Here is a 24,633-nt window from a genome sequence, read left to right as displayed (position 1 = left end):
TTAATGTGTCTTAACTTCACTGAATCTGAGGTTTGGATCCAGAGAGTTTAGCAGTTCTGGCTTGACTCTTCCTGCCTTCCTTTTACCACTGAGTGACACGCGATCGCACTACCTTGCTGGGCATTGCAGGAACCCAACTCAAACAATAGATGGAGGCGTCCTGGCTAGCCTGCAGAACACAGCTCCGCCTAAGGGAACGCTTTCTGGGACCAGAACAACAGGAAGTCTGGTTGTTCTGGGGTGTTCCCACCCCATCCGGGGACTGAAATACCATAGGAAGTTGAGATTTGGTTTCTTTGTTGTGGTATTAACACCCCCTCACGCTTGAAAAGCATAAATTCTGAGTCAAAGCCCCTTAGAACTAGCTAGGGGTAACCTTACAGCCTGTGACCCCACTCCTGACACAGTTCCCATTTCCCCTGGGGGGGAATTATCCTGATTCTCAGCAGGAGTTGAGAAACTCACCTCTTCATTACAGTAAACAGGAGGGTCTCTTCTGCTGTCAGGGACTGATGGCGTCTGGTCACTGGGGGACGTTACCCTAGTACTAAAATACGCCCTGCGGCTGGGGCTCTCCAGGGAATGGTAGCTGAGGAGCTGGGACACTGGGCGTGTCGGAGAGGCTGCGGTCTCTCTTGTTTAATGAGCAAGCCAAGTGATTACGATGGCGGAGGAAATGAAGACTTAACCTGCTGGCCCACCGTTTATCCCCAGCGCCTCTTGATTTACAGGCGCTGCTTAGATCTGAGATTCATCTTGCGACCTGCCTAATGGATTCAATTATACAAACGATAGTTTAGCACCGAGCTCACCCCCCAGCCACGGGGTTTTACAGGCCTGGCTTAGCGGGTTCCTCCCCCACTCAACACAGCACAAAAGCCGGCGGAGAGAAGGTCTCAGTCCTTCTCAAGTCGGTGTCTGGGCTTTTTAGTGTGCAGAGTCCCAGGGTTTTTATGAGAGCTGGGTGGGGTTTCTGGCTACTCAGGGGTGCCCGTCACCTAGGATGAGCAGACAGCAAGTGTGAAAAATCGGGACAGGGGGTGAGGGGTAATAAGAGCCTATATAAGAAAAAGACCCAAAAATCAGTTCCTGATTTTTCCTATAAAATCGGGACATCTGGTCACCGTACTGTCACCCCCTTCCCTCCTCAGTCTGGGAAATACCATTTTATGCAGCAGTCTACCAAATCTCTAAACTTCAGTGTGTGTGTGTGTGTGTGTGTGTGTGTGTACGTACTCCACGGGCTACCTAAAAAAGGCAACTGCCCTTCGCTGACCTCAGTTAGCCCACATTTCAGTCAGGTCACTGGGTGCTATTCCCGGCACTGACTTTGTGAGACCTGAGGCAGGTTGCTTGACTGCTCTGTACCTCAGTTTCCCCATCTGTAAAGTGGGGCTCCTGCCAACCTCACCCGGTACTTTGGGATCCTCTGCCAATGCACTGTACAGTGCCCGGTATTTCTGCATGCGGTTCAGCCTTTAGACGTGGGACCCGAGCGCGACCTTGACTGTACCTTCTACCTTGGGCTTAGACCATTAGCCTAGCAAGTCACTTGTGCAGCAGAAAGTCCTGTTTCTCTCTCTCTCTCTCTCTGTGCTTGCCCTTTTATTTGGAATTGGTAGCGGGGAGAAAAGCGAGTGTTTGGCATTCCCTTCCTTTGGGGCCATAGAAGCAGCCGTTTGTCCTATAGGGAAGCCAGTGCAGGGGGGACTTTCACGAAAATCCATTTGGAATGTGCTGGGGGAGGAGAATTCCTGCCACCCTGCAGCCAGCTGGGGAAGGATGCCAGGCCCTGAGCGCATTGTTCCCAGAGCTGCATACCATTCCTTGAGAGAGAGATCCCTCGCTTTCCCTGCTGGAGGGCAGCCCTGCAGAGAGGCCTGCAAGCAGCAACAGCAACAGACCCCTGGGTGTACAAAGGCTTGTGTTGATACAGCGCTGAGCTCTGCATGGGAAACATCCGGTCAGCGGGATGATGTTCTCCCTTTCCCCACAGTCCTGCTTGGTTACAACTGGGAGGAGGGGGGCCCTGTTGCAGATGCAGGGCTATCTGGTTCCCTCTGGGGCAGGCAGGGGTTGGAGCAGCTGGGCCCAGCAGATGTGGTCACAGTTGGGCCTTCTGAGCAGCCTGTTATTTCCCTGGAGAAAATAAGGCAGGCAGCTTTTGTGTGGCGTTGGGAGGTCAGAGGGCATGGCGCCTTAACCCCGCTCACAAAGCGTGCGTCTGTGGTCAGGCAGCAGGACGCTCGCCGGACTCTGGGAAGGCTGGGCTCCTTTCTTCTGCTTTGTCCTGGCCTGGGCAGGAAGCAGGCGCGGCTTCCATTTTGCTGTCTTTTGAAAAGAGCGAAAGCTTTTAGGGGAGGCAGCGTGGTCTGCTGGTTACAGCCGGGAAGTCTGGACTCCTGCTTCCATTCCTGGCTCTGCCACTGGCTTCATGAGCAAGCTGCTCATCTGTAGTGCCTCAGTTTCCCTCCCTGTCACGTGGGGAGGCTGCTGAGTTTTTAATGTTCATTCACGTGGGGGAGGCAGGACAAATACACATGAAGACCTGGTTCCTGCCCTGAAATGCTTACAATCTAAGATGACGTGTGGCACATAAAGGGTCGGGGCGAAGGGTGCAATCAAACAATACAATTAATCTGTGAATTATACTTGCATTCAAACTCTCTGGGACAGGAGCCATCTTTGTTCTGTGTTTGTACAGTGCCTAGCACAGTGGGGTTGTGGTCCATGCCTGGGGCTCCTAAGCCCTACCACAATCTGTAACTTGTACTCCTGCCACATGGGACACGGGGCAGATTAGTCTTTATAAAGTGTCTAGGGCAGGAAGCGTTCGCTGGAACCACAGCTCTCCTCCTATCTCGCCTGATGTCCCTCTTCCCCGGTCCTCTCTCGCAGTTCCAGCCCCTCTCCAGATGCGTGTGTGTGAAGTGGCATTTTGCATCCACGGGGGCTGCTCATCAGTGGGATTATTTTACTTGCGTGGGATAGGTGAGAAACGCTAGCAAGCCAAACTGGCCCGCTCATCTCGAGGAGAGGCGCAGGCTATATTCTGATACGAGGGCTTGTATGTTTTGCTAGGAGCTTTCCTCCATCACCGCCCTGCTCCAGTGTCTCTGAGCTGGCAGTGTCATGACGACATGGAAAATGTTGTCACATCTTGATGGCGATGACTGTGTGCACAGAGCCGGGAGGAGCTGGAATTTGCAGGGAAATGGCATCAGATGAGTTTCCCCTCACCACAGGAAATACATTGAAGCATTTCTCTGACCCGTTATTAACGTGCACCTTTTAATCCCAACAGGGAGAGGGGCAGAGAACTGGCTTCTTGCTCCATTCAGGAGCTTTCGTTACACCCAGAACAGGACAGAACGAAGTAGGCAGCTCTCCATACGTCATGCATATGCAGTACCTAGCTACTACAGAAGTAGCACCATATACACGTCTGGGGTAGATCTACAGGCTGGCTACATCCAACAGCACTGAAAAGCAATCATTTCTGGAGTGGGAGCTAATGGGCTGCACTGCGTGATAACCTAGGGCAGGGAAAGTAATTTTTGGCCAAGGACCAAGCGCAGGAGCAAACTTCTAGCCTTACTAGTAGCGTTGTGGGATCTTTGTGGGACTTAACATGCTCACAGAGGACACGGTCTGCTCCAAACAGTCCTTTCAGCCATGTTTTTAAACCAGTCTGTTTTTTGTAGGTGCAAAATCGTTGGGCATCTGTCTCTGCACCCACAACAAATTCAGTTCAGCATCTAATTGCATGATTTACAGGAGCAAACAGACAGTCTAATGACTTCATTGTGGATGCCAAAATATGGGCACCGTTATCGGCAGGCAGAAAACTTCAGCACTCATCTTTTTGCGGACATAAAGCTGGCCAAGTGTGTGTATTTGTATTATAGGAGAGCCATCTGTGTCCGGTAGTTCCTCCCCTTAGGTTGTGGGGAGGGGTCTTCAGATGATTTTCAATTGGTACAGGCTCCAGCTGGGATTGGGGCCCCATTGTGTTGGGTGCTGTACAAACCTGCACAGCCCCTACTCCAAAGAGCTCACGGCCTAAATAGACCAGACAAAAACGGGGAAGGGAAAGAGAAGCATGGAGAAGAGAAGTGACTTGCCCAAGGTCACCCAGCGGGTCAGTGGCAGAGCTGGAAATAAAATGTGGATCTCCTGCCTCCTAGCCCAGTGCACTATCCGCTAGACTGTAGGCCTCCATTTTTTTTAAGGTGGTCTCTGGAAGATCCACCTGCAGCAAACTGCCAAGGGCTCAGTTCCTTTCCAAAGGTTGAGGGGCTGCATGGATGCCTGCTGGGACTTCAGCCTGTGCTTCCAGAGGGCCTCGGGGGCTAAGAGAATGATGCTTTGGGATCACTGAGCCATCCCCTCGAGTTTGGTTGTGGCTCTTTCTAAACTGATTTCCAATAGGCCTGTCGGGGAGGTGCAGGGCGACCTCTGCCGAGCACAGCTGCTAGTCCAGGTGGCTGCATGCCGCTTCCTATGGCTGATGCTGCAGATGCAGTACCCTGCCCTCCCTATCCCTGAGCCTGGCAGAGATGGGCATGGCAGGCAGAGGTCGGGGGAGTGGATGCTCGCAGTCTAGGCCACAGGTGAGGAGAGGTGGCTGGCAGGAGCAGAAACACCCCCCTCCTCCCCCGCATGGCACATTCCTCACATATGACTTCAAAGGTTGTTGCTCAATCTACAAACTCCGGCAGCCTTGGCAACCCTGAGGGGGCATGGGCAGCAACTGGCTGCTGCTGCTTCTCTGCCGCGCGCCCCCCCCCCCCCCCCCCACACACACACACACCTGCCCTCATTGGCCATAGGGCTTCTGGAGAAATCCCCACCCCCTCGCTAAAACAGCCTCTAATTCGCGCAGTCGGGCTGGGAGTGCGGAGGTGTCTTGCCCAGAGGACAGATTCTCCTTGGCATTGGCCCTTGAGTGCATTTATCCGTGTGTCCCTGTTACTGTGTGCTTTCCTATCCGCCTCTTCACCCCATCTCTTACTCCTCTCTTCCCCCACCCCCAGTCCGATCTTACTCCTTGCTTTGTGTGTTTAAACGAGAGGGTTGAACCAAATGCCCAGATCTGACTTGTGCGGGTGGGGGGGCGCATCCCATCCTGTCCCATGTCTATTGCCTTAGTTTCTTCCTGCCCCTTACTCTCTGCTGCTTCTCTCCCAGTCCTCTTATCCCTTTCCCTAAAGCCTGCCCCCCTTTCTCCCCACGTCTCCGCCCCCTGGTGCAGGGTTCAGAGCCGCCTCTTCCAGAGAAGCTTGGGGAAAGACGGGGGTTTCTCAGGGGTGTAATTCCTGGCTCTGTGAGAACAGAACGGCCACTTCCTAGCTGGCAAAGCCCCAAGAGAAACAACCCACTCGGAGGAGAGGAATCGCCATCTGGCTGTTCCCATGGTAAGTTGTTCCTCTGTACATTCTCCGCAGGGAGTGAGGCTCAAGCGCTGTTGTCCATGACTTCAGCGAAGGCAGCGTCGGGGGTGGATGCCCAGTCCGCTCTAGGCAGGCAGCTCTCCTTGGGGGAGCACCTGTCTGCGGCACAGGCCCTCACAACTGAAGCTGAGCACGTCACTGGCTCCCCTGCTCCACATCTGGAAAGAATCAAAGCTGTGAAGGGAAACAGCTGGGCCACCTGGCTTGGCCCCTTGATTAAACACCGGGGTATCTGTTGCTCTGTCTGTATAGGAACCCAGATCTTTACTTTCCCCAGGGAGTAGTTCATAGGAGCACATTCTGTCTCAGGGAAAGGAAAGCTGGGGGGAGGAACACAATGCATTTGGTCTGCAGTCAGCTTCGGGGATAGGATACTGAGGTATGCTTCCTGCAGGACCCACTTTGCTCACTACATAAATGCAGCTGCCTCTGGGGTAGAACATGGCAGCTGCACAGCAATGCTGCTGCACTAATGGGTTAGGAAAGGAAATCAGAAGTATTCTCTTCATCCCCCTGGAACTGAGGGATGGGTGGGGGCTGAAGCAGGGTTAAGAATTCCTCTCACTGGAACAGGCCAGGATAGGTAGGTGAACCTGAGTTAGAGATTTCATCTCTGTTACTTTAATTGCAATGAGATGGGCATATTTCCCACCCCCGAAAGTCCCTGATCTGGCTTCTTTCTGGGAGGGGAGTGTTGCCTAGTGATTTTAAAGGAGGGAATTGTGAGTTAGATCACTGGAGGATTCTGTTCCCAGTTCTGCCACTCATTCGGCGGGTAGCTGAGGGAGGGTCCCTTTGTCCTTCTGTGCCTCAGTTTCCCTATCTGTATAAATGGGGCTCGTTATGCCCCTCGCCTCGGCAGGGGAATTGGGAGAGGGGTTGAGACTCACTGAATACCTGTAAACGCTTTGAGACTCATTCAATCCTGGCTCAGCCCAGCATTTTCTTCAACTTGTTCTGAGCTGTTGAAGTGACTTTTTGTAGGTGCACATATAGTGGATTGTAAATCGACTGCGCTCTGTTGCCTTCTTTGCAGTCTCTGGAGTTTCTTCAGCCTGACTCTGGTCCCTGGAGGGACACCCCCTGCGAAAGGGTGCCAGAGAAGTGAGCCCTGCGTAGGCCGCTTTTTACTGCGTGGGGGGAATTTTCAGTGTCCCTAGAGAGATGGAAGCAGGCTGTGATGGGTATAACGGGGCTTCCCTGTGGAGGCTGCTGGCTGCAGTGGGCTCTCTGCCATCCAGGCTTACTCCAGACCTGGCCTGAAGGAGATCCTGGGTGGCTGGGTCAGACAGCAGCAATCAAAGGGCCTGCAACCCTCTGCCCACCCCTGCGCCTCAGTAGCTGTGCTGTGAGCTGGATGCCTGGTGCACGGGGCCACGTGTGGCAAAGAGACCTGAGACTGACTGAACTGGGAGCTTCTCTCTCCCTCCTTCGCCTGTTTGGATCTTGTTTGACCCTCTCTCCTCTGGGCTGGAGGCTTCAACGCAGAAAGGCTTAAAGGAAAATTAGCACAGAAAATCTTGCTAGGTTAGGAGTGAATATGCTCCTCCTATCTCTCTTCCTCACCCTGGAGCATACACATCCCTTCCCTAGCTGACCTCCTTTTGGCACTGGCTTGGCTCCTAATACGTAGAGCTTGAAAAATGCTTGGGATGAAAGCTGCTAGGATGGGTCTCTCGTCTCTGGGTGCCTGTCTGGAATTGAAGAAGTGGCATGGGATTTTGGGATGCCTTTCAGAGGGGACCTGCCTTTTTCAAGAAGTGCTGAGCGCAACTCGGGGGTCTCAAGTCGAGCACCCAAAAATCACTAGCGGCTTTGGAAAATCTTAGCCATATGCAGCAAGCGCAGTTTGCTTAATGTTTGTAACCAGTCCATTGTGCAGGAAGGCTTGTGTCGAGTGTGGTACCCCAGCATTAAGGTCGGCTAGACAGTGATTTCTGATCTCTTGAGAGGAGTCCAGCTCTCAGGCCACAGACACTTAAAATCTCTCTCTTGTGTCTGGGTTTGGGCAGAAGGGTGGATCGGATCCTTTCTCCCCCAGCGCTGTGGAACTGGTGGTGTTCGTTTAACCTGTGTGGCAATGCTCGCCTTGAGAATGGGAGTAACTGCTGATCCTTTCAGGTGCGGCGAGATGCAAGTGTATTTTTGTGGGGAGGGAGGGGTAGGACTCTGAATTCATTCCTTCGTGACGTCCCTGGCCACCCAGTACAGGCCAGTGTACCCTGGCCTGACCTGCACCACCGCATTATTCCATGACATGGGTGGATTAGTTGCATGTGGGTTTACATGGGACTATCCTGAGCCCCCATTTAACTGGGGTTCACACCCTGCTTGGGGCTGGGCTCTGCAAAGATGAAAGGCTCATGCATTTAACTCACTGCTCTGCCAGCTTGTCCCCCCCCCCCCCCGCCCCCCCGTGCAGAGTTACCCCTTGATATGTGGGGAGAGAAGGGAAGTGAGCAGAAACTGGGCCACTTCTGGAGCGCATCGTGTGCACCCAGCCCTGGGATTACACAGTGTATCTCGGGCTTGCCTTTGCTGCCATTCATCCGCCTTGGCTTCCGGGAGGCGCTGAGCAGGCTGTCAGCAGCCTTACCGGTCGCAGGGGACTGTGCTGTCCTTTGCATTGCTGATAATGCTTATCTTGCTCTCGCTGGAGTCTCCAGAGGTCCCGGTTCTTCCATCACTTTTTATCCAGCCCTTTGCTTTGTCTAATGGGGGCTTTGATCAGTGTCATTTCCCTGCTGCACGCTTGGCAGGGGAAGTGGGGGAGGATCTTTTGCAGGTCAATTGAGCAATTAGTTTGGCCAATTTGCCATTGGGGCTTCAGGTTTCCAGGAGGCGAGCAGATACGTGTGCTTAGCGTGGGTAACTTGCGTAATTCCCTCCTATCCGTCTCTTCTTGAGGGAGGTGCGGGGGAAGAAATAGGATTGTAAAAAGACTGACTGACTACCACGAGGACCCTAATTTCTATCCTGCTGCAGCGGCGAGCTGGCCTATGCCTCTGATCTCGCATCGCTTTCCCCGGTGCCAGCCTGGCTCCCCCCACTCATGTCTCCAGGTTTCTGCTTTTAGTGACCTCCCCACCACCACTTCCAATTGCGTGGCTTCTGTCATGCTAGAATGAGCTCTTTGGGCCAGGGTCACTCTAGACTGCAAGCCCTAGGCAGTGCAGGGCTGCTGCTGGTGGTAACTAGTAATCTACTGGCTTACCTTGACCCTTTCCCCTGTCCTGGATCCTTTCCATGCAGATCTGACCCAGATCTCTCAAGTTTTTTATTCTAGTGAACGAGGCCATGCTAAATAACTGCCCAGGAAGGGGCATGGCGGAGCTGGTCTGTAGGGTGGGGTGTATGGGGAAGGGCATGGGCATGGTCCCAGCTCCAGTCTAACCAGGCCCTCTTGTTGTGTTTCTCTTGCATGTGCTGCCTTTCTCGTCGCGATTCTGGTTTCTTCACCCATAGGTAAGAATGGGATTTGTCTTCCTTTTTTGGAATTTAAGCGATTGGGAGCCTGCGTGGCCTCCTGATTCCTGACGCAGGGAAGGCGGCTCAAGGGGAGGGACTTGCCATTCCCCAGGGGAAGCGTGTGCGCGCATGTGCTTTTGGGTCAGACTCTTTCTGGACCATCCCTTGGCAGGGGGTCTGAGATTCACGTCTTTCCTGGGATGAAGGGGGGAGCCCAAGTGCAGGGCTGGGTGGATGTGGAGGGCTGCGGGGGAAGGGATGGAAAAGAAAGTCCACTCCAGGTGCCCACTGTAGTGAAGCCAAACTGCACCCACCGGTCCCTTCTACCCCCACTCTCCTCCCTGTTTTGCTGGAGGCTTGTGACAAGAAAATGGAGGTTTTGTAGAAGTGGGTTGTGATTGTGCTCTAAGCCGCGTTCTGGCCAGAGTAACCATGTGGCTGGATTCCTGGGGCGCATGGTGGGGTCTGGAGCAGGGAGATGAAACCAGCGGGCTCCCTTCAGCTGTAGTGACCCGTCCAGGTCTGAAGAGGGGAGCCCTGCGTTCACACCAGCCTGGCTGGGCGCTTAGTCTAGGCTGCTCTGCTCTGGAGACGAGAATTACAGCCATGCGCTGGGTGCTCCTGGAACGGCGCTGCTAGCGGGTGCGAGGAGAGTGGTGCTGTGGGGGGGCGTGCTCTGACTTCAGCGCTGGGTATGTGGTTTGGTGTCCCGGGCTGGTGTGTGTGTGTGTGTGGGGGGGGGGGGGGGGGGGGGGGTGGGGAGGGAGAGGGGGAATTACCCCATTGCCTCATGGCATTGGCAGGCAGCACTGTAGGGGCCAATTGTGGAACTGCCTGCCCAGGTGGGTACCTGCCATTCTGCTGTTCTATAAACGTGCATCGGAAATGACGTGCCCCAAATCTCCGTGGTGAGGCGGCCCAGATCTGACAGGTACTGGCTGTCTTGGGCCACTCTGCACCTATTTGAGGCTGCGGCATCTACGCCCCTTTAGGAGTGCAGAGGCATTTCCTAGGACCGCCGCTATGGAGCTCCTGCGTGGCAGACCTTAGGTACCGATGCTGCATTCTTGGTTGTAGGCTGGGCACGTGCAAGCCAGTTGGGATAAAACAGCTGAATCGAGCTGTGACCTGCGGATTGGCTGGAACCTCTTTCTTGGTTTGATGTCAAGTCGGGTAACTGTTTTCCTATGAGCGGGCTCATGCCCTGCGGGATTCTTTCCCGGAGCGGGTGCAGAAGCCCTGAAATTCCGCAGCAGACCCAGCTTGATTCTGGCCCTGTCGCAGGCAAAGATGAATTGGGCTTGGGAGATTCCCAGCTCAATTCTGCAGGCTCGAGGTTCAGATGAGAGCCAGGGCAAGAAACCCCAAGCGCAAGTAGGACTCTGGCTGGGTTCGGGAATGGTTAGAGATGGGGCCCAAGACCCTGAATGTGGAAAGGCTCCGAATGTAGCAGCTGGGGCCCTGCTAGCTAGGAGGGAGCCTAAGGTAATTTAAGGCTTTGGGTGGGGAACGTGATTAGAGAGAGGGCGCCAGCTCCAATCCAGGGGGCAGGGTTTTTTTGGAGGAGCCGCGCTCTGAGATTGTGGGGCTTCCCCCATCCTGAACCGGAATGTGAATGCAAGGTCCCAGTGACTTGCTGGGGGCTGGAACAGCCGAGCTTCACATGTGGCTGAGCTGGCATCTTGGGCCGGCTGACCTGAATGTCCAGGCTTGTTGCCCGCATATCCCCATCCCCCATGTCGCTATCTTTGACAAAGAGCAGAGACTTGGGCGGGAGGAAGTGACCACTTGTGGAGACTGATTGTGCAGCCTGTAAAATACCGGGGCAGCATGTTCTAACCCAACCCCCTACAACTGATTATACCCCGCCCCCCCCCCCCCAGCTGCAAAGGTCTAACCAGATCGTCAGACTACATGACCAGCTTTGCTGGGCAAACAAATCCCAAACTGTTCATGATTTGCCCAGGGCTACAGGCTAAGGGCCCCTTCCCTGCCTCTCCTGCCCCCCAGCCCCTTTCAGGGATCCTTTGGCTTTAATACCACTTGGTTTCACAGTCTGTTTCCTCTTGGATTAATGGCCCTTTCTGCTTACGCTGTTTTGCAGCTGGAGACTTAATGTTGTGGAGTGGAATCCTGACATCTGCCTCTTGAATTATGCTCTGCCCTTAAATGTACCTATAGAGCATCCTCAATCCTCGGTCACTTCCCACTCCTGTCCCGGACCTGGCTGGCTGGTCTAGTGCCAGACGACGGCTGGCGATGGGAAGTGGGTTGAGTGCTTTTTCCCCAGCAGGGCACATGCTCTCTGGGCTGTACCAGTTCAGGGACCTGGCTGGCCTTTATGGAAGGGAGAGGATCTGTTTTAGGAATCGAGTTGCTGTGTTGAAATTCAGCACCAAGGTGAAACTGAAGCAAATTCGGATTAATGCTCAGTCCACGTTTGTGGGTGTGAAGGGGCGAGAGTGAGACTGGTATTTGGGGCAGCACCTCATACAGCAGGATTCTGATCCTGACTAGGGCACCTTTGGGCAACATCAGAATTAAATGATACAGGGAGCTGGTCCTGAAAGGTGACACGTGTAAATTCCATTGATTCCCCTGGGTTGCAGCTGGGCTGGGAGAACCATTTGTCTGGAGACTCAAGTCCCAGGCGCTTAACTTTCTCCTCCCTGACCCCACCTTCACCCCTGAGGTCTTCCTGAAGGATGAAGTGGATTAGCCTCTCTGTCTGTCCCAGGAGGTGACACTCCTCTGCTCAGTGCTATGGTTACCCGTGGAGGAGGGGTTGTCAAGTGTGTGCATGGAAAAATGAATGGCTGATGCTAGTCCAGCTTGTAGGACTCTGTCCATAAGTGTCTCTCCCTTCCTTTGCCAACAACTAGTGTCACCTTGGGTTAAAAGGACAGAGTGAGGTTAACCATCAAACTTTAAAAACAATGTTCTCACTCATCGATACTTTCCCTTTTGGAACAGCCGTATGGAATTTACTAGGGTTGAAACCAATAGGATCCTATAGCAGCTACTTGAAAGCTACAGGGTCAGATTCTCAGAAGTACACTGATTTACCCCAGCGGAGAATCTGGCCCAGTGACTTAAATTTAGATCCTGTTAGAGGCTGATCGTTTTAAAAACTAATGTTGTAGAATGCTACAGCGGAGAGAGAACGTTTTCTATAGGGGCTCAGAATGTTTGACATGTTGGTTAAATTCTATAGGACTTTTCCATAAGGGTTGGTTTAACAGCTACAGCATTTTATATGTTTTTTTAAAAAAACATTCAGCTTTAATTGTTTGGTGGTCTTGCTGTTTTCCTTCATTCCAGGGGGGTTCACTTTTTTTAGATTCTCAAGCCCTAACAGAGGGCTGTAACATTTCGGTTTGCAAACCGAGCAAGGGAGCAGATGTGAACATGTCTAAAAAACCATCCAGATCCAATGCAACGTAAAAATATCTTTAAATATTTCACAGCAACGCTTCCATTTGTCTCTGCTTTTTTTTTCCTCCGCTGATTTATTTTTTCAAATCCTGACTTGACTCGACTTCTCCCCTTCATAAAAAGACAGACTGGGTGAGTTAATGGCTAGAGCAAACAAAAGCCAACTGATATGAAACCTCTTATCCGCTTTCTGTGAAAACAGTGCACTTGCCAAGAGCTGGATTCCCTTCCCAGTGTTTCGTATGAGTCATTCCACTCTCCATATACCCAATATCATAATTCCTAGTGTCCTCAGATCTCATCTAGATCAGAAATTCCTACAATGTAGGCGTTGCCATCTCCAATCAGCCAATAGTCCAGGTAACCCAGGGCATGTCTGGACGTGACCAGCTGAGATGCTTCAGTGGAAGCTGCAAGAAACCCAGTAGACACCTCTGAAGTACCCTGTGCCAAGGAAAAGCTGCTTCCCTACTCGGCATCATTTAGAGATTGGGTTATGCCTGAAACATGAAGTTTTGTATCCCTTCTATCCTCTAAGGACCTTATTATCTACAGTCTGTGAAATGTAATGCATGCCAGTGGCGCTATATAAATATGGACTAGAACTAGCTTGGGATGGAGGAAATTTTAACCCGATGGTGTAAAGCAGGAGTCAGGCTGGTTACCTCTCCTGTGTGGCTCCGGAGTTGATTATTTTGCTGCGCTCCTGCAGCGGGTTGGATCTGGGGGCAGGGGCGCATAAAGGGAATCAATAGGATCTGAAGTGGAATTGGGCGATCATGAGACCCTGCTGCCATATGAATGGAATCGAGTTGGAGTAGCGGGGGATGGAGTGATGAGGAATGGCTGGTGGGGGGAGGAATAAGTTGGGGAATGTTATTGTAGGGTCCCCATCAAGACTCTGAGAACGAGTTCTCTTTAGCCAGGGAGAATGGAGTTAAATGTTTTACAGCCAACGCAGCTGCCTGCCCTACGTGGGACTCCGGCAATGACAATCCTCCAAAGGGAGAGAGACTGAATTTTAATGAAATCTTGAAAGACTTTAAATTTTCATGTTAACTTCAATTATTCAGGACAGTTGAAAAGCAACTTTAAAGCATCATACCAAGAAAGGAAAATACCAGGCAGGTTTGGGTTTTAGATTAATTGATTTTGCATTTTGTTCTGCTGCAGTAAAACAAGGATCTTTTAAAGACATGGTGAAGTCAGTTATTCCAGCCTGAGGCAGCGATAAGGCGGTGGGGGCAGGGAATGGCTCAAGCCCTGATTGGGAGAGGAAAGGGGCCTGGTGGCTGAGATATGGGGGAGAGGGAAAACAGTAGCACAAAAGGGGTAAAACTGCCGCGTCGGGGAGGGCTCTGGAGCGTAGGAGGTGGATCTCCACAGCCGAAGGCACTGCGGTGCTGTCTCCATTGCAGATATCGCTTGAGGCGGAAAATGGGAGGCAGTTCTGTATGCTCGTGGCCACGTGTTTTCATTGCAGACGCCTCAGGTTAGCAAAAGGAAAGACCACCAAACTCCTGCTCTGCCATATGCCTTGTGGGGTGGCCCAGCTGTGGCCCAGCTGAGGAGGGGGGTTGATGTCTGAGCCCCGGCTGTGTTAGCAAGGACAATTGTGATTCACAACGGGTTAATTTTCCGGTGAGGACACAGCCAGTGGTGTGAGGCGGTGTTGATCCAGGCTGCAATCCCAAAGGATAGGCCTGTGAGGATGAGCAAACATTCTAAGTTACAAACAAAGGTGTGGGGAGCGTCTACATTAGACAAACGTGTTCATTAGCTCCGGTTAATTGGCAATCCAGCTAACTCAAGGCAAGAGTCTAGTGAAGACATTCCCTACATGGAAGCTCTTGTCAATGCAGGAAAGATGCAGGTCTGTGGTATGGCCTTTCTGCTGGTGTGGGGAGTGAAGAGGTCTGATCTTCGCCTGACAGAATTCCCTTAGTGTAGATGCAACTATCCCAGCAAAACTGTTACCACTTGTCTACACTACAGAGCTTTGGACGGGTGGTATAGCTAAGCTGACATCGCCCCATAGTGGTGATGCAGTATAGGCAAACCGAAGACCATCTTCTGATGGCATAGCTGCACCGCCTCCCTGAACAACCTTAGCTATTCTGACAGAAACACTCTTGTCGGCATATTTTTGGGTATCTACCAGGGGTTATGCCAGCTAATGTCATGCCCCGGGGGTCTTGATCCCCCAGGAACCCCGCAGTCATGTTCATCATGCTCCAACCCTCCACCTGATGGCTTATTGGCATCGGCTAGAACCAGAACTCCTGGAAGCCCAGCTCAGATAAGAGGCTCCAGAGCTTCTGATTGGCCCGCTCCCCGTACTTAAGCCAGAAGGAAGGGAACAGGAAATTGTCTCTTCAACTGGGCTGCATCCTGCTTGGGACTGCTCACCCAGTGCTATCTGCTTTTGTCTCCTGGTCCTAATCTTCTAGTTTCCTGACTTGCCCTGATTCTTGATGTCTGACTCTCAGCCCCTGATCTCAGTTCCGGACCTCCTGGATCTGAACCCCGACTGGTATGGAGTCTTGTTAACTGCTAGGCCCAGGTTCCTGGGTCCCAACCCTGACAGCTAGGGGTGTTTTTTTTTTCCCCCTGCTCCTAGCTGACCTAGTTATGCCGGCCAAGCTTTGTAGTTTCACTTGTGGAGGGGCGGTTGTACCATCCTGGTACAAACCAGCTTTGCCAGTACGGCTGCATCCACGCTAGGAGCAGTTTGCTGGCCAAGCACTCCTAGCATAAACATGGCCGAAGTTTTGGCCATTTTTATACCCATGTAATTATACTGGTGTTTAGTTAAACTGTTATACTGGTAGAACTCCCCCTGCCAACACTCTTGTTCCAGAATAAAAGTTGTGGGGTGTTTTTTGGTTTAGCTTAACCCCCTTCCAAAGAGACCTCAGTTAAAGCAAAAGAACAAGCCACTCTTGGCCGAGAACAGGAGTGTCCGTACGAGGTTCTACTGGGATCACTAGCTCTGTTTAAATTCACACCTTAGCTTCTACCAGGATAACTTTCCTGTGTTGACAAGCTGTGAGAAGGGGAATTCCTCCACCTGCCTGAGGGAAAGCCCAGCGCTCTGCTGATTTGCGGGAGCTCCCAGGTCTGATAAGAAGCGCAAGCACTCTTTTCCCCGCCCCCTCCTTTCCCAACTTCCCGAGCAGGGGAGGACACATTGGTTTTGGATTCAAACTTTGTTGCTCTGGCTCCTTAGGCTGCAAGTTCCTTTGGGGCAGGAATTGCGGGTGTGTAGGCTGTCATGCGTGTGCTTGAGTATATAATGGGGATCCTAATCTTGACTTTTAGGGGCCCCAGGCACCGCCTCAGCCCCTGCTGCTGCTGCTGATCATCTCTGTCTTGAATGCTAGGGCCTAATTCTGACCTTATGCTGGTCTAATGCTGTGGACTTCGCTAGAGCTACTCCTGACTCTCACCTGCGTGAGAGCAGAATCGGGCTCATTTGTCTCGAGGTAGGACCTGTGCCCGAGGCTGTTGGGGCAGCCAGCCCTTGTACTAAGTGTGATGGACGCCAACGGGCTGGACCATGCTGAGGAGGTACAGGAGTGAGCGTTCTTGTGAGGACAATCTTGTATCCTCCCAGTTAGGATGCGCTCAGATCACAGCACATTGCCAGTCCCCATGACTGGCATCAAAGCACCTGAACAGAGTGGTGAGGCCGGAAATGCTAGATGCTTGGTGGTAGCACCTCCCATCGGGCTACAGCACCCGGCAAAAGCATCGGCGTGAAACTCTCCAACCATCTGCTGGTGATTCCTAGGCTGGAGTCGAGCTTCGTTGCGCTTTTAATAGCACTTTGCCAAGTGTCTCATCCTCCCCTACACCACCACCAAGTACCCACAGGCCCTGGTCCTGGGTTTGGAAGAGCCCCTGCCTCTCCACTGACCTCCAGCTTAGCACTGCTCAAGATCAAGCCAACCGGAAAGATGGTTGGACCCCGTGAGAACTCCTCATTCCAAAGATGGAACTCCACTGGGAAAGTAAACAAACGCTGGCAGGCTTCAGCAAGGAAACAGGAACATAGAGGGCTGGAAGAGTGCAGGGTGTCATGTGTATCTGTCTGTCTCTCTACTCAATGCATTTGTTTTCCTGCATGGATTTGGGGGAATCTCTAAGAGTACAAAATAACCGGACCTGAACCCTACTGCTGGGCCCCATGTGAAAATGCACCTAGAGCACCCTTCCCCACCTCCCCCTCCGTCGCCCCACTCCATGGGATACTCTGTGGCCCTGATCCTGCCGGGTCCTGAGCACCCTCTGTTCCCATTGGCTCAGCGTGTTGCAGGATGGGGCCCTTTTGTTTGCAGCGGTATTTGGCGAGCGCCCGGGGAGCCAGCTAACTGTCACCAGCCTGGAACAAGAACCTCTCTCCTCTGCGCCCCGCGCGGTTCTTCGAGTTCGCCTCTTGCTGAGCCCCGAGCGTCTGTCTGCAGTTCCGTTTCCGAGCCCCGCGCAAGCTGCTGCTCGGTAGCCCTTCAAGAGTGTCCCGCGGGTGCAGAGAGGCTCCGTGGCACAACCGTGCCTTTTATTCCCCGCTGCTGAGAGCTGCCAGGCCTGGCCATCTTCCCAGAAAGCTGTGCTCTTTTAGAACATAAGCAGCTATTGTCTTCGCCCCGGAGACTTTGTGATCTGAGCTCTGCCGGAGTCGGGAGGGGAGAAAGATACTCTGTGCAGCGGGGGCTTGCGGGATAAGAGCGACTCAGTCTCGTTAATTATATTAGCTTCACCCAAAATAATGCTGCTGCTCCTCCCTCCAGGCTTGAGTCACTCTTTCCCTCTCCCCGGTAGCTATTTAAGGAGACGGTTGCACTCAGCCTGTCTCCGCTGAAGAGCGGGGCCTTTGTTAAGGCAGACAGGAAGGGACTTGGAGAAAATAATTGTGATATTGCGATAGTCTCCTGTCCTGAAAAGAGCCCCAGCGGAGACTTGAGGTTCATGAGTGTTTGGGTGCTTTAGAACGGGGGGGATGATGCTGGAATTGCAGGGTGTGTCTGTCTCCCCATCCCTTTGTGGCGAGAGGATGAAATCTGAGCCCCTTCAGAGGGGGGTGCTGTGGTGCACGACAGGTAGATGTCCTTCTTCGTTGTGTGTTTTGAATCTGATAGAGGGGGTTGATTGATTTTGCTTTCCTGCTGCTTGTCCTCTCTGCCTGACTTCTCAGGGCAAGTTGGTGAGTTGGAGCTAGCGATGCAATTGGAGCGGTGCCCGAACGTCTCAGCACGGCTGCCCCGCTTCCCTGCCTTCTGCATTGTAGAAATGAAATGTGCATCGCTGAAAGGCATGCAAACCTGAACCTCGGCACTCTGCTACTCTGAGCTCAGGCCTGGGGTTAGAGCCAAGTGGCTTATTGCTGTTGGGTTGCATTAGGGTCGTACCTAGGAGTCCCAGTCATGGAGCCAGGCTCCACTGTGCAAGGTGCTGTATAAACATCAGGCAAAAAATGGCCCCTGCCACAAAGAGCTTACAGCAAAAGGATCAGATGAGACAGATGTGGGAGCTCAAGGAAACACTGAGGCGTTATTGGCAGTAGTCTCAGCACACTGGATGCCAGACCACTGTCAGCAAGCAGCGCTCTTTGCTCCCACAGAGTTTTTTCAAGGTTTCTTCAAAGCCAGAGCTGGGTAGGCTATGGGAAAGGAGCGGCACGATGACTTTATCACAGAGCCAGGCTGAGCCTCTCTGTACTACACAGAGTCATTTCTTTTTAATGAACGAAGTTAAATTACATCACAAGAACAAAGAGACCACTAATGAAATGTAAAAGGTGGCAAATTCCAAACCGATGTCAGCATTTCCTTACTTGCACAGGGTGTAAGCGGACTGTGGAACTCAGTGACACAGGAAGTTGTTGCAGCCAAGAACTTGGCATGATTCAGGAAGAGATTGGACACTTACAGGGAACTTAGGGTGACCAGATCACCCAAGTCAAATATTGGGTCGCGCCCGGGGGGGGGGGGGGGGCGTGGCGGCGGGGTGTGGCCAAAAAAAAAACACCACCCTTCCTCCACAAGCGCTGGAGGGAGGCCCAGGAAACGCAGGGGAAGCGCGGGGCCGGGGTGAGTGAGAGTCCGGCCTGGCCCCGAGCAGGCAGGACTCAGTTGGGTGGTAGGGAGAGGAGGGGGACGGCCCGCGGGGCCAGGCGGCGGCTGTTCTCCCCCCCTGGGCAGCGGGACTCGGAACTCCTTGCCAGAGGAGGTTGTGAAGGCCAAGACCATAACAGGGTTCAAAAAAGAATTAGATAAGTTCATGGAGGATAGGTCCATCAATGACTATTAGCAGGAATGGTGTCCCTGGTCTCTGTTTGTCAGAAGCTGGGAATGAGCGACAGGGGATGGATCACTTGATGGTTACCTGTTCTGTTCATTCCCTCTGGAGCACCTGGCATTGGCCACTGTTTGAAGACAGGATACTGGGCTAGGTGGACCTTTGGTCTGACCCAGAAGGGCCATTCTTATGTTCTTAACATGACTATCCAGAGTTATTAATTATAATAAATGTTGGGAGGGACATCAACCTCTGTTTTTCAGGAAATAAGCCACGTTCTACCTATTGGGGTACGTCTACACAGGGATAAAAGACCCATGGCATGGCTGCAGCTGGTCCAGGTGAGCTGACTCTGGCTGCAGAACTAAAAATGGCTGTGTAGCTGTTTAGGCATGGGGGACACTCCACCCTTTCAGGGTCCCAGAGCTCGGGCTGGAGTGTCTATACTGTAATTTTTCCACCTCGCAGCCCAAGTCCCGTGAGCTTGAGTCAACAGACCCGTGTCAGCCTTGGGTGTTTTTTATCCCTGTGTGGGCGTATCCTGAGAGGTCAGTGTGAGACCTAATGTGAGGGCAGGCTACTTCGCATCTTCCTCTGATGCATCTGATGCAGTGCTGGCTGCTGTCTAAGATCAGACACTGGGCAAATGGGCAAGTAACCAGAGAGAATGTAATGGCTCAGTTCGCAGCGGTACCAGCTGTCCCACTGAGCCCAACGCGCCGCCTTTCCCTTCTGAAGCAACAGCTGCCTGAAAGGTTTCAGAGTAGCAGCCGTGTTAGTCTGTATCCGCAAAAAGAACAGGAGTACTTGTGGCACCTTAGAGACTAACAAATTTATTAGAGCATAAGCTTTCATGGACTACAGCCCACTTCTTCGGATGTCTGAAAGACGTTCATGAGGACCAGAACTAGAGCAGCGTTCCCACGAACCAGCAGCCCGACCCTGCTAAAAGGACCTGCTCCTGCCCCACGGAAGTGAATGGGCGCTTTGCCATTGATTTCCCTTTATGATGGGCTCAGTTGTGCCGTACCGAACACCTAATAAAAATGACTCCCCATTCCTACAGCAGCCTTTAAAAGGGGGACGCAATGGGAGGGGTCTTGTGTGTAAAAACCAGCCTCTCACCGGTAGAAGGAAGCCTGGGAGGGGAGGCAGTTGTTAGGCTATTTCACGAGTCATTTAGCTCCGAGGCCAGGCATTTGGAAGGCTTGGAGTTGCTGTTTCAGCCTAATCCGGCACAGCAGTGATCCTCTGCCGCTCGCCGGGCCGCCACCTGCCGTGGTCGCGGCCTGAGTAAACTTTCCGTGGCTTCAGTGAAAATGTTAGTGTAACGGCGGTTCTGCCCCTGCTTCCCTTTCCCCAACCCCCGGCAGCTTCTTGGTGGTGGCGGCGCGGAGGGGAAACCTCAAATCCTCGCAAAGCAATTACTGCTAACGAGACACTTCCTACACGTCTGGTTTCAATTCTGGCCACGCTGGAGGCTGCTCTACATCACCGAGGGAGCGGGGGGAGGGGACAGAAATGTCCTCTTCTCCTCCTCTTCCAGAAGGGAGTCAGGTTCCTCATTAGCATTCACCATCCATGCCAATGGGGAGCAATTAATTAACACTTTAAATTGCACCCTGGGGGGGAGGGGGATTTGATTTTCATGCTGTGGCAATTATTGAATGTTGATCACATGCCAATGGATTGATATGTGTTTTAAAGAGTGTAATGTGTGTAATTGGTGGGTAATTTACAAGAGCAAGTGCAGCTGGATTCCTTCGACTTAAGAAAACTTGTGCATTAAATGTTGACTGCAAAGAAAATTGAGAGGTTTGGTTTTTGTTTGTTTTGGTTTTAATTTCTTGGTGCTGGTTTGGTGGCTCTGGAAACTCTCCAGTTAGTTGCAGCCCGGACAGTGGCCAGATTGGCTTTCCTAGCCTGTTTGCCCCCAGCCTGGCCTTGAGAGGAGCACCTCTGGGATATCAGCCTCTCTGCTGAGATTGCCGACAAGGAGACTGTTCTGGATGGTGTCCAGCGATCTGGACTCTGTTCTAGAGCATGATCCCCTGCTTGCCTGCCGTGGCCCACCCAACAGCTAGGTCACCAGTGACTTGGGATTTTTAAAAGGCGTCTAAGGGAGGTAACTGCCCAATGGATTTCAGTGGGCGTTGGGCGTCCTTCTCTTAGACTCCTTTGACGATCCCGGCCTAAAGTGAGAAGGCTCAGGTTCTAGTTAGCTGATCTTGTAAGCCATCAGACACCAGAGTCCTGTCTACACTTCAGCCACCCCTTTTGCAGTGAGTGAAAGCCCCTTGGTTTTCTAGCGTGGATGCAGTGAGGTGCAATGGTCAGGAGGGCAGAGGGGTTTTAGGGAGCACATGGAGCTTTGTGCCCATTGGGCTCACTGAGCAGGCATTTGTGGCACCTTAGAGACTAACAAATTTATTTGAGCATAAGCTTTCGTGGGCTACAGCCCACTTCTTCGGATGCATAGCCCACGAAAGCTTATGCTCAAATCAATTCGTTAGTCTCTAAGGTGCCACAAGTACTCCTGTTCTTTTTGCGGATGCAGACTAACACGGCCGCTACTCTGAAACTTGAGCAGGCATTGGAAGCCGAATGCTCTGGGCTAGTTCCTAACAAGTGGAACACCTCGCTGCAGCCTTGGGAGGGATTCTTCACTAATCCATATCGACTGGAAGTTGAACGCCACAAAGATCTTCCTGGTCTTTCCCCATCCCTCTTGACCTTTCATATTGACAGGAGCACGAGGGGAAACTGGCTTCTGGGCTCATTGGTGTGAGGAGCTCTGAACAGAGGAGGGTAGTGGCGGTATCTTGTATCTTCTCTACCCACCCGCCAGCGGACTATGTCTAGAGTCTCCATTGATATGATTCGTTCCATCCTTCATCGTGCCACGCGCGGGTTTCCATCTGACGTTCGATTTCTGGAGCGTCCACGGCGTGATCGTTTAAAGAGCGTAACCGGGATCCCTCTCCATCTGCCCCCCTCCCCTGATTGCTCCCTGTCTCTGTTTCTAAAACCTCTGAAGTCCAGCTGGCTGGCTGCATTCTCCAGGGAGTGCCCTCTCCCTTACACTGTTTTTCTAATTAGACTGTTTCCTAAGCGCCGGAGGAGCCAGTGTGATGGGTAGCAGCAGCTGTTGTGCATTGGCCCTTCATAAGCAGATCCCTTTTGGTTTGTTTAAATTTCATTTTTTGAACAAGATTTATTTTCTTTTAAAGGACTGAAGCTGTTTGGCTTCGTTCAGGCTCTTAACATGCACCTCTGCCCTCTAGCTTCACTGCTGTAGAAAGGGGTGGGAGGGAAGCAGATAATTTCTTATTTGTACCATGGTAGCATCTAGCAACCCCAGTCCCGGATCAGGACCCTTAGCCTGCTAGGCGCTGTACAAACACAGAACCAAACTACGGCCCCTGCCCCCAAAGGACTGTGTGGGGTGTTTTTCAGTGGCTGGTCTCTTGACTTTTTTTAATCTCTTCCTGGCTCAGCTGTTTTAACCTGCCCTGGCTTTGCATTCTAGGATTGTTACTGCACCCTCTGAATTTTAAGCTGGGCTGCTCCCATGGCGGAATGTAGAGGAAATCAGGCTCCGATTTCCCCCCCCCCCCACCCGTCCAATCCAATGGCCCCTCTTTGTGGGACCCATGGCTGCTCTGGCCCTGCCCCCACTTGTCCTTTGCCAGCCTGCCGGGGCTTGCCTCCAGGTGGGTTGGGGAAAGCGACCCTCTGCTAGTCTCTGGTGATATGAGCAGAGATGAGGTAGTGGAGCAGGGAGGCCTGGCCTTCTGCTAGCACCGTTTTCCATTGTTAAGTTGCCTCGGGTACTGCGTGGCAGTGAGTCTTGGAGCCCTAGGCCACTGACTCAGGCTGGTGCTGTGGGGCTGCAAACAGTGGAGACGTTCGGGCTGGAGCCCAGGCTCTGAAATGCCCCTGCCGGATTTCAGCGCCAGTCTGAATCCACTGAACCCCGGCGCTGAGATTCAATGCTGCACCGTTTCGTTGCTGTGTAGACGGATCCTTCGATCTTGGCTGCTTGGAGCCTGTTTCTCAACAACCCGGCCAGCATGGGTTGTCCTAATGGACTCTGGCAAGTCCTCCTGCGCCCACGCTATCTAGGAATAGTGCCACCTTCCGCTGACTTGCTGCCCCTCTGCCGTTAGCCTGGGTGCTGCTGAATCCAGGTCAGGCTCTGGCTGATGAGTTTGGAGACGGGGGGAGAGGGAATCTGGGGGGGCGTATGAGTGGGAAGATGCCTTTTAAGAAGCGCTGGTGTTGGGGAGGGCTTCAAAGGAGAGGGTGAGAGCGGAGGTCAGGCCTAGCTCCTCTTTGAAGGCGGAGTATGTGGCCTGTTGGTACAGCAGCTGTTCAGAGCTCGGTCCCCCAGTGTGGGAGCGAATGCGCTTTTCAGGGGCTCTTTGAAGATGGGTACAAGAAGGAGCACTCCACGGGGACCCCAGCCTCCTTCAGTTGCACCTGGATATTGCAGGGGGCTCAGCCCCCTGCTCATTGTTGTTGTTTCTGCAGGGTTAGGTTGCAGTGGTCCCATCAGTGGTCCAGTAGCCAAGGGTAACAGGCAGCCTGCCTTTATGCAGTTCTTCTCCGGAATCTCTATCCTAGATCTCAAAGCACTGGACGGACCTTAGCCGAGACTTGCCAGCTCTCTGTAGATAAGGGGGCTTGGCAGAGGTCGATTTTGACTTTTTCATAATTTTGACATTTATTTTTAAGCATTTTTGATTTTTATTTTAAATTTTCACAGCTGTGAAAATTATGGGAAGATCAGACAAGGGCAGCTCCAGACAATAATTATTTACGGACAGCAGAGCTTGAGCTTAAAATCATTTAAAGTTTTATAGCCATTAAAACACACATTGTTAATGTCATATGTCCAAATAGACCAAGTAAATATCCTTAAATCAAACCCTACACGCTCAAGCATTTTTCTGACGTGGTCCACCTGTACATGTCTATTACGGATGGAAATATTTGTGTGTGTGTGTGTGTGTGTGTGTGTGTGTGTGTGTGTGTGTGTGTGTGTACAGTGAAACCGACGTTTGCCAACATTTACTGATTAAAAATCTAACCCTTCCGAGCCTAGAGAGAGGTTTGGTAATTGGAGCTGGTAGGATAAAGCGTGGGAAGGGGAAGACCTTCAAATCCATTAGTTAAATGATTTGTGGGATCAATTATTTGAGAAGCTCTAATGATAACAGGCTGGCTAATGTATGGTTACTGCTGCCCCTCTTCTACAGGGAATCGGAGTTGCTCTGTGCCTTAGACACTCTGCTGTTAGTGAACGAGAGGAGGATCGTCAAGTGGTGGGGGCCTATGGTGGTTTTTTAGCAGGAGACTTTGGGTTCGAACCCTGCTGGTGCTGGGATATTCCAAGTGCCTTGGTGTTCAACATAGCGATAAGTGTGAAATCCTACGTGGCCACCAACTTGACGCGAGTTCCGTTTTTACACATGAGGGGAGCTGTCATAGGCTGTGGCTTACCCAAGGGTCTGGATTATGCTAAGACTGTAGCAGGGTTCAGGGCATTGGGAGCTGGCGCTCTACTTATATTGGGCATTCTAAGCCCGGCTCTGCCACTAGCCCATTGGGTGACCTTGGTCAAGTCGCTTCCGTCCTGATTTTCAGAAGCATCTTCTCCAGCGGTAGCGGTGGCTCAGCGTGTCTGAAAATCAGACATTAGCCGACCGTGCCTCAGTTTCCCCAGCTATAGGGGGCTGATATGTGCCCACCTTTGCACGGTGTGTTGAGCTCTACAGAAGCTAAGTAGCGTTCCAGTCCTGCTGATTTGATACAGATGCTAGCCCGGGTGAGCTGCCATTGCCCCAGGGCAGGCCAACCCTGCGCATTCATCCGACCGTGTCCCCTTAGGCCCAGCATCTACCATGGCTTGCTGGCCTCTGAGACCCCCCACAAAAACCACGTGCTCCTCCTCTGTCTACAGTGTGGAACTGCTCAA

The 24,633-nt window shown here is 52.3% G+C and overlaps 1 protein-coding gene across 8 annotated transcripts in view; it reads left to right on the top strand.

The window, feature by feature from the left end:
• Nucleotides 1-24,633, top strand: part of AGRN (agrin) — a 223,979-nt gene that overhangs the window by 56,416 nt on the left and 142,930 nt on the right. The window lies entirely within an intron of this gene.

The sequence above is a fragment of the Chrysemys picta genome, chromosome 21, assembly GCF_011386835.1.
Source record: "Chrysemys picta bellii isolate R12L10 chromosome 21, ASM1138683v2, whole genome shotgun sequence".
NCBI lineage: Eukaryota > Metazoa > Chordata > Testudines > Emydidae > Chrysemys > Chrysemys picta.
Note: the sequence above shows the minus strand (reverse complement) of the source record. Positions and strands in the feature narration are given on the sequence as shown.